The sequence below is a fragment of the Eptesicus fuscus genome, chromosome 3 (assembly GCF_027574615.1).
Source record: "Eptesicus fuscus isolate TK198812 chromosome 3, DD_ASM_mEF_20220401, whole genome shotgun sequence".
NCBI lineage: Eukaryota > Metazoa > Chordata > Mammalia > Chiroptera > Vespertilionidae > Eptesicus > Eptesicus fuscus.
In genome coordinates this window covers 86760017-86769266 of record NC_072475.1, presented here as the reverse complement: position 1 = coordinate 86769266, position 9250 = coordinate 86760017, and the positions used below count along the sequence as shown (strand labels likewise).

At 38.2% G+C, this 9250-nt stretch overlaps 1 pseudogene; it reads left to right on the top strand.

Moving 5' to 3' along the window:
* The first annotated feature begins 5771 nt into the window (after positions 1 to 5771).
* Positions 5772 to 9250, top strand: part of LOC103298806 (60S acidic ribosomal protein P0-like) — a 43414-nt pseudogene continuing 39935 nt past the window's right edge.

The window sequence follows — 9250 nt, the reverse complement described above, 5'->3', positions numbered from 1 at the left end:
TTGCTGAAACTAAGCCAGGCTTAGTGTTGTGGCTTTCAGGGAACAAGGAGCTGGAGAGAGAGAATGTACATAATGATCTCTTACTGACATGAGAGAGCTAAAACAATTTTCCTTCAGTGCTGTGGCTTCCACTTGTAAACTCAGGGTAGCAACTGGAATGCAGAAGAGAGTAGAAAACCAGAGGAAAGGGAAGTAGGAAACAAAGTGGATTATTCGAGGTTCCTCTGCATTATATGCATATATATAAAATCTGGCTACCCAGAGACATCTCAACCCAGTTTCTCAAGTCATCTTGTTCAAGTCATCTTTTTACCAACTTGGGGGTTCAGGCAAGTTGTGTATTCCCAACTCCAGGACATTATTCACATAGATATGTCTCAAATTTAATTGGCATACAAGTCATCTGAGATCTTACTGAAATGCAGATTCTGAGTCAGTAGGTCTAGGGTGGGATCTGAAACTCTGTGTTTCTAACAAGCTCCTAGAGTTGATATCTCAGCTACCAATCAAAGGCTATAGACTGTGATGGAAAGGGACCCCTGGATTTGTGCCCTGTCCAAGTTCCACAGATATTCAAGTCCTGGTCTGGAGCACTTGAGATCCCGCAAACCATGTTACTTACTATACTTTTTATAAACTTCTTTAAAAACATTTTTTATTGATTTCAGAGAGAAAATGAGAGAGAGAGAGAGAGAGAGAGAGAGAGAGAGAGAGAGAGAGAGAAACATCAGTGATGGGAGAGAATCATTGATTGGCTGCCTCCTGTACACCCCCTCCTGGGGATTGAGCCTGCAACCCAGGCATGTGCCCTTTGACTGGAATCAAACCCGGGACCTTTCAGTCCACAGGCCAATGCTCTATCCACTGGGCCACACTGACTAGGGCATCTTTTTTTGCCCAGCAAAGGAAAAAGCAAAACAAAAATTCTTCCTTTTCACCTACTACATTCTTCCTACTACTTTTCCAAAAACCACTTCCTTGCTAGCCTAAGTTACTGCTCTTACTACTCTCACTTCTCGCAGAGACCATGTGACACATATAATATTAAGACCTGCTTCAGGTCCTCTGTGGCTACCTGCTTTATTCTTGGCTGGCATAAAGAATAGCGTTTTAGGGTCCAGCACTAATATTTCATAATTTGAAATCATAGAATATTCAAGACATTTTTAAAAATGGCTCAAAAGCTAGGGAAGACTCAGTATAATAGAGCTACCAAGCAGACTTTTACTTTTGGCAATGATGGAGTAAGAGGAATTACATTTATTCTCCAGTCTCACACAATTCAAAACATGAACAAAATGTATGAAATAATGATTTTCAAATATTAGACAACAGAAGCAAAGAGCAGTCATCCTAGAAGGAATAAAAATCCTATATAATAAAAGCCTAATATGAAAATTGTCCCCTTCGGCTGTTGTTTGACCAGGAGTTCAACTGCTCGCTATGACGTACACTAACCACCAGGGGGTGGCACGGAACATGGCAGGCATTGGCGACTCAGCGCTGGCAGAGGGCGGCAGTGGAGGCTCTGCCAGCCCAGACAGGCCCTGATGAGAGCGGGACCACAGCGGGATGGTGGAGCAGGTGGAGCAGGCACCAGGTCAAGATGGGTGCGAACGGGGGTCCGATTGCCCCACTGATCGCCCAGTGGACAGCCCTGCCCCAATTGATTGCCCCACAGGCGGAAAGGTGGAGCAGGTGAGGGGGTGGCACCAGGCCAAGGCGGGGTTCCAGGTGGGGCTGTGGGGCTGTGAGGCAGGGGGTGCAAGCTGGGGCTGCAAGGCTGGGGGCGTGAGCTGGGGCCCGATCTCCACAGGCCAGCCCGAGGGACCCCACCTGTGCACGAATTTGTGCACCAGGTCTCTAGTAAACAATAAAAGCCCTATGATTGCCCAAGTTTCAGAGATAGAGTTAAGCATTTGAGGAGGCAAAACATGAAGAATTCAAAGGCTATAGTACGGGAGAGCAGAGTTGCACAAAGAACTCTGGAGATGTGAAGCAGATTCTCCTTGAATCATCAGCTGAGTATTGATCAACAAATATATGTTGATCAATGTATCAGAGGCTGGAGGAAGGAGGAAGCAGAACAACTACTGAGACTGAGGCTCCCCTAGATTGTGTATTCAAGAATGAGAGAAGACAGGAAGCATTAAAGTATTGAGAAAGTCACTGTCTCTGGAATGGGATCCATCAAGCCTAGACTAAAAGTTACTCTGACCTTGCCTACAACAGTTTAAACAACCAGCCTCAGAGAATCTGTTTTCAAGTAACTTAATTGTGTCTTAAACAAAGATAATAAATATTTAAAGGGATTAAAAAAAAAACCAAACACTAACACATACAAATGAAATGTCACAAATTATTTGAAAAAACTGGCTGAAAATTTTCCAAATTTATGATAACACTTTAAACCTACAATTCCAAGGATTTCATGAAACTCAAGCAGAATATATATTTAAAAACTTCACAAAGGTATAGGTAATCAAATTCCTTAAGTCACTAGAAAAGTTGGCTTATAGTGTAATGTTTTGTAAAATGGAATAATGTCAGATGACCTTCTCAATCACATTTTTCACAGGTGTGTAAACAGAAAAGATGAGGCAATTCTATTGCAATAGATTAATAATGAAGAAACTTTCATTTTGTTAACTACATTTTTATGTTAGAATAAAAGTCCACAGTTAATATTGAGAAGGGCTTCACAATCATAGCTCCCAGTTCTACTGGCTGACCACTGGATTTCATTTGTATTTTCAAAATTGTCAGCTTATCGTATGATTCTTTAAAAATGCAAGAAAGAAAACAAGAACCAATAGAAAAAGTTTTCTCATGGTAGAGAAAATAATAAAAAGAGCTGTGCCCTGGCAGGTGTGGCTCAGGTGGTTGAATTTTGTCCCATGTACCAAGAGGTCTCCAGTTCGATTCCTGGTGTGGGCACATGCCCAGGTTTCTGATTCAATCCCCCATTGGGGGCATGAAGGAGCCAGCTGATTGATGTTTCTCTCTCTTTGTCACCCTTCCTCTCTCTCTAATATCAATTAAAACATTTTTTTTAAAGTTTCATTAGGTACACTGTAATATGAAATTTGACATTGAAAATCAATTTTAAATCAATCCGTCTTTCCTTTGATATTTGCATACTGTCCTTCCAGTTAGATGTGGTTATATTACTTACGTCCATTCTTTATATTAGGCTTCATTTGGAGCAACAAATACTGAATGCTCACACTACAAAACTGTTAGAGGTTCTCAAAAAAACCCAACACTAATAAATAAAACAAAATCATTCCTCCGCAATGTACATTCTAGAATTTACACACTTTTTTGGGATATTTTTAATGAGCATACCTAACATTAACTATTGTGAAAACATGTTTATAAGGGAAAACTACAGCAAGCTCACTTTTTAAAAAGAGCTCTCATTTTCTGCCTCATGTCTGTTGAAATATAATTATAAGAGAGAAAAAATTGTGACTCTCATACTAATATGAAATGAACCTTGTCAAAGATTTTATTTAACCCACTATGATAAACTGTTAAAATCAATTCAATGAGAATTCTAGAGATTTATATTCTGTATAAAATTTATTTTCATTGCCATGAGCAAGAATCACTTACAATGCTATGCAATGCAATTCCAGGATGCAGTTGCATTACCTCAGTTTTCTCCAAGTTAATTTCTGTTTTTTATAGGTGGACAGTCCTATAGAATGAAATCATTGCAGAAGGTCACTTATACAATGCCCAGTATTCCATTTAAAATACATCTGGCAATATCTTTGCACATTTCAAAACTTTGCATAAATTTCTAACTAAGAATATTTGCCATTATATTAGTGCTGTTAAGATTCACTAAAATTCATTAAAACATCATACTTAGTTACTTGGAAAAATTTATTTTATTATGATTTTTAAAATTTGTTTCTTATGAAATTTAATTTCAGCAAAAGGTAAAATCAGATGAATTCTGGAGAGAAAAGCTTTAACAATTATTTACTTTAAATTGTAATTAACTTGTAAAAATTATAGCATACAGGTTTTCAAACAATAATTAGACTGTTATTTCATCTGAAACAAATATTGACGTCTGGGAGATAAACTTATTATCTGTTCCCCAAATTAGAATACTATTAGTTAATTTTTAAATGCCAGGAAAAAAATGTATTCACTATATTTTAATCACTTCCTAAATTTCAAGGTAATATATCAAAAAGTAACTATTACCAGTTATCTCTTATTTTGCCTCAATAATTTTTCCATATTTTCTTCTATTGGTCAGTAACTAGAGCATGAAAGGTGACTATTCAATTTCCTTAGGTTTTTTGGTCTGAGGGTAGAATGAAAACCAAGTACTTTAAGTACTATAAAGATAGTGCATTTGAAATTAAATTTTACTGTTTTAAATTATAAATGTAAATACTTAAGATTAAAAAAAGTAATTCTAACACTTGTCTTTGTTTTTCTTGGTAGCTCTTGGATACATATTGTCAATCATATGTCAACATCTAAATGAAAGAATACTCATTTTTATTTTTATTACTCATTTTATTTCTCTTTTAAACACAACTGCAACCTGTAGTTTTGTAAAATTTCATGCTTACTTATGTAAATATTTTTTCTGTGCCATCTAATGACCAAGTCAGAGTGCAGCAATACGTTTACCCTGTAATGAGTTGTTTTAAAACATACTAAAAAAATCTATTAGCATTACTTCATGCGTGTCTCCCCCACAACAAGCTCAGTGCAGACAGACCCAGGAATTTCTTTTCCCCTAAGATACGATGGAGTTAATCCATCTTGTCCACTAACACAAAGTACAAGAAATATTTCACAGGCAATTAAAGTGACAGAAAAATATATAACTCTCTCCTCAACCTCTTTGGGATGCACCTTGTGAATTACTTCCTCTGGCACCTCTGTGCCAACTTTGTTTTTCTGCTAGGCGACTACAGAGTAGTTTCATTTCAAGTCACGGATTCTGGATACCAACCAAGCTGGCAAATGAAAAATAACTCAGCCGGGGCCATTTCACCCACCAGTGATCTCTGTCTGTGAGATAATTCCTCCCTGAGGTTTCTTTCTCTCCACTACTGTGTTCTTACAGGCCTAACCCAGGGCAGCAGGCTGGTGCCACTGTTTAAAGTTTCAATTAAGACATGTGGAGATATCAAAGAAGTCACAAGCAGGCCTCCATAACAATGCCTCATGTTTCGCTCTCTGTTCTAGTTCAGAGATGGCAAGATGCTTGAAAAATGTAGTTCATTAATCCCCGCAACAGATCCCAGAGCTGGAGAGGACAGGGAGGAAGCCAGCAACAGGATCAGGCTTGAATAGTCTCTCTGTTGGTTGTATACATTTGGAACTGACTGTGAAATCTATGTGGACATACTGAACCCCCTGGTTAACCTCATGGTGCAAATACGTTGATCAAAGGCACTCTGTCAGTATCTGATTAAGAGCTATGTAAGAGCACTGAAGACATTTCCTTCTGGTTAACAACTCTGATTACAGGAGCTCCCGGAGTGAGTTTTCCTGTAAGCAGTCAAGCAGGTCCCTGGGCTCCAGCTGGAGCTCTAGGGTTTCCCAATGGCAGAGCTTCCTGTTGCTGAAGGCTTCAATTCATTCACAGCTTGTAAATCAGTAGCCTGTAAATCAACAGATTGAACTACTACTGTTTAAAACACAGTTTCCTCAGCAACCTTCCTTCTGGTTTTGTTTTCATATATCAAGGGCATGAAAGAAAAAGTGTCCAATTTTTAACACCTGGACCGATGGGGACTCAGCAGGAGACGTATGTTACACCGAGCTCTGCCGTTTTGTTTTTCCTTCAGCAGAGCAAGAATTTAGTGGCTAAAGTCATGATAGCATTTACTTAGAGAAATGATAGAGTTCTATTTTGTGGAAATTAAAAATTATATAGTCTACATGCATTTCAACAAATTTTAATGACTGATTAAGAAATATAATGCTAAAACTAGAATGATAATCAAGACATGTTGACTCTCCTGTATTTAATATGTGTAAATAATATTTGAAATTGATGTGAGTTTATTAATTCAATTATTTTGAATATTTTATATGACAATGCTTATTAAAACAGGATCAATATCAAGAAGACTAGTTAATTACAGAAAACCTTCTGTTAATATTGACGTCTGGGAGATAAACTTATTAACAGTTACATAGGGTAAGGTATCAAAACACAGATACCTGAAAATGTAACAAACTTCTAAATCTGTGGCTCTACCTATTATCAGTGTGTTCTAGTTAGCAAAACAGGTGTCTTATATTATACAAAGTATTATAGCAAGCTTTTACTCATTATTGCCATGTCTACTTAAGAATTCTGTGAGAGATCATTTATAAATTGTAATATTATATTCAAAGTCAATATTAAGCATTGATAATTATTATACAAAAAATTAATAATTCCATTTTGTCCTGGTCCCTCTACTAAATGTAGCAAAATTCACCTTAATCTATACCCCTTGCCAGGAATCTGGGACTGTCTATAGCTTGATTCTAGTTTCTATGATAAAGGGAATTTTAGAACTAGCCCTTTGAATAACATTGGTAGTAGTAGTAGTTGTAGATCCTTTAAACAAACATGGATTTAAATGACCCTGGCTCCTAGAAAGAAGTCTTTAGAAGCCAGAAATCTCCTTCTGGGGTAGAGTAGAGATGTGGAAATCTTACTCGGTTTTGGTAAGGAAGGCTAAGATAGCTGTTTATATGGTCACATATTACTTAGTAGCACACAGCTTTGCCCTTGGGGAATTCGGTCTAACTTCCTAGAAAGGAAAGTGTAATTCCTGGAGAGAAGACTACATAAACAAGAACAAAACAAGTAAATTAACTTCAGGGTCATATCTTACTTGCAGGTAAAAAGTTTCCCTTTTAGTATGAAGGAGCTCAGATTCTCCAAAGAGTCTAATGAGCTCAGTGACAATGGCAGAGAGAGTGGCAAATAACCTGCCCCAGAACTTGGGGAAAAGGAAATTGCAGATTATGGGAAATGCCCCATCCATAGTGATATGAGTGAGAGTTCCAATTAGTACCCAGAGAGGAGGGGGAAGGGAAGGGCAATCCAAATTCCAGGATCAAATTTAGATGGGACTGTTTTTCAGTGCATCCATGATGGATGTTGAACCCTGGCTATATTTTATAACGAACAACTCTATATACACACACAATTAAGTTTTTAAATGACAACAAGCTTACATTTTTCATGCATTAGTCCTTCCATGATAAACTTTGTCTAATTGTCCCCCCTTCTTCATACCCTTTCTATAGCTACTGTCACTTCATTAGCAATATTTTTTTTCAGAATTCCCACTTTCAATAACTATTTGTCTCAAAGCATCGAGTGTTTATTAATTATTCAGTCCACATGCAAACCTTAAAAGAAAACTAAATGTTCCCTCAATTCATCTCATCCATAAAAATAATAATTATTGCTACTTTACATGCTCAGTCCCGTTACACAAGATGTAGGATTGTTCCCTGTTTATTCTTGCTCACTAAAGGTGGTTCAAAGTTATTGTCATTTTATTGTCACCTAATGACCTTTCTTTTATGACATTCTTTGTGTCTGTTTATGGCAATGATATCTCTGGATCATTATAGTCAGCATCAAGCACACTCTCCTTAATTGATTAGTGCTCTTCCAGTCTTCCTTATCATAACTTACGGTATGTTTTGACTTCCCATATTCTCTGATTACTAAACCTCAAAATCTGTCATTAAAAATATTCCTATCTCACAGATATGACATATCTTCTAAAATACTCAGATTTCTTCAGTTATAATTGATGTGGTTAAACTATCTGGCTGTGTATATTCTAGGGAAGTCCCAGTTCCAGTCTTCCATGTCAATTCATCAGAGACTTCCAAGAATGAAAAAAGGAGGGAGGAGGAAATCAGTAACTGGAATCATTACAAGTTCATTTCATGTATTCTCTAAAATATGTCATATAGATCATCAGTAACCCAGTCCATGTTCATTTTGGGCGAGACACTACATTTCAATAATTGAATTAAATTGTGGCATAGGAACTGTTTCAATCTCTTCATGTAGTAAGGAAAACAACTAAGGGGAAACACTGACAATCCATCCGGGTTTTCTTATAATTCAACCCTGATCAAGAAATAATGCTTCATATTAGACTGCTTGAGGCAATGTTTCCAAATGAGGTAAGGCTAAGAAATATACATGGTGTCCCAAAAATATATATACACTTTGAATAATTATTAATTCCAATAAGTTAAATCTGGAAAGAAAGAAACATAAATTCAGCTATCACTGTTAAGTGTGTATATATTTTTGGGGTTGCCATATGTATATGAAGAGAGAGAGGGACAGAGAGAGAGAGACTGCCTGAAACACAATGGGACAATAGGTCATTAAGAATGTTATTTCCTTTTGAGAGATGAAGATTGTTTTCTAAATGCAAAATCAAAAAAAGGGGCTATCCTATATAATAAAAGCCTAGTTGGTATCACGCCCTCACATGACGTCATCACAAGGTGGCCACCACAAGATGACCATCACAAGATGGCCACCACAAGATGACCACCATAAGATGGCCAGCATGGGAGGGCAGTTGTGGGGGGACCAGGCCTGCAGGGGAGGGCAGTTGGGGATGACCAGGCCAGCAGGGTAGGGCAGTTAGGGGTGACCAGGCCTGTAGGAGAGGGCAGCTGGGGATGACCAGGCTGGCAGGGGAGGGCAGTTGGGAGCCATCAGGCTGGCAGGGGAGCAGTTAGGCATCCATCAGGCCAGCAGGGGAGTGGTTATGGGGCAATCAGGCTGGCAGGCAGAAACAGTTAAGGGCAATCAGGCAGGCAGGCAGGTGAGCAGTTAGGAGCCAGCAGTCCCAGATTGTGAGAGGGATACCCGACTGCCAGTTACCGGCAGTTGGACAACCCCCAAGGGGTCCCAGATTGGAGAGGGTGCAGGCAGGACTGAGGGACACCCCCCATGCATGAATTTCATGCACCAGGCCTCTAATATGGGTATAAGAGACGGTCCAAGTGAGTTAACTTTACCATGAGGAGACAGAGCACCCATGGGGGCACACCATCCTTCTGAAGAAATAAATCTTGAATGATACTCTCCTTTCTAACTGATATAAAGTAATAGCTATCTTAGTTACCATTTCAACCTTTATTTAAGATACAATAAAATGTGTTTCTTAGAATTTTACATTTAAAAAAAATAAATAATGTGTGTATTTCCATGGTAAACTAG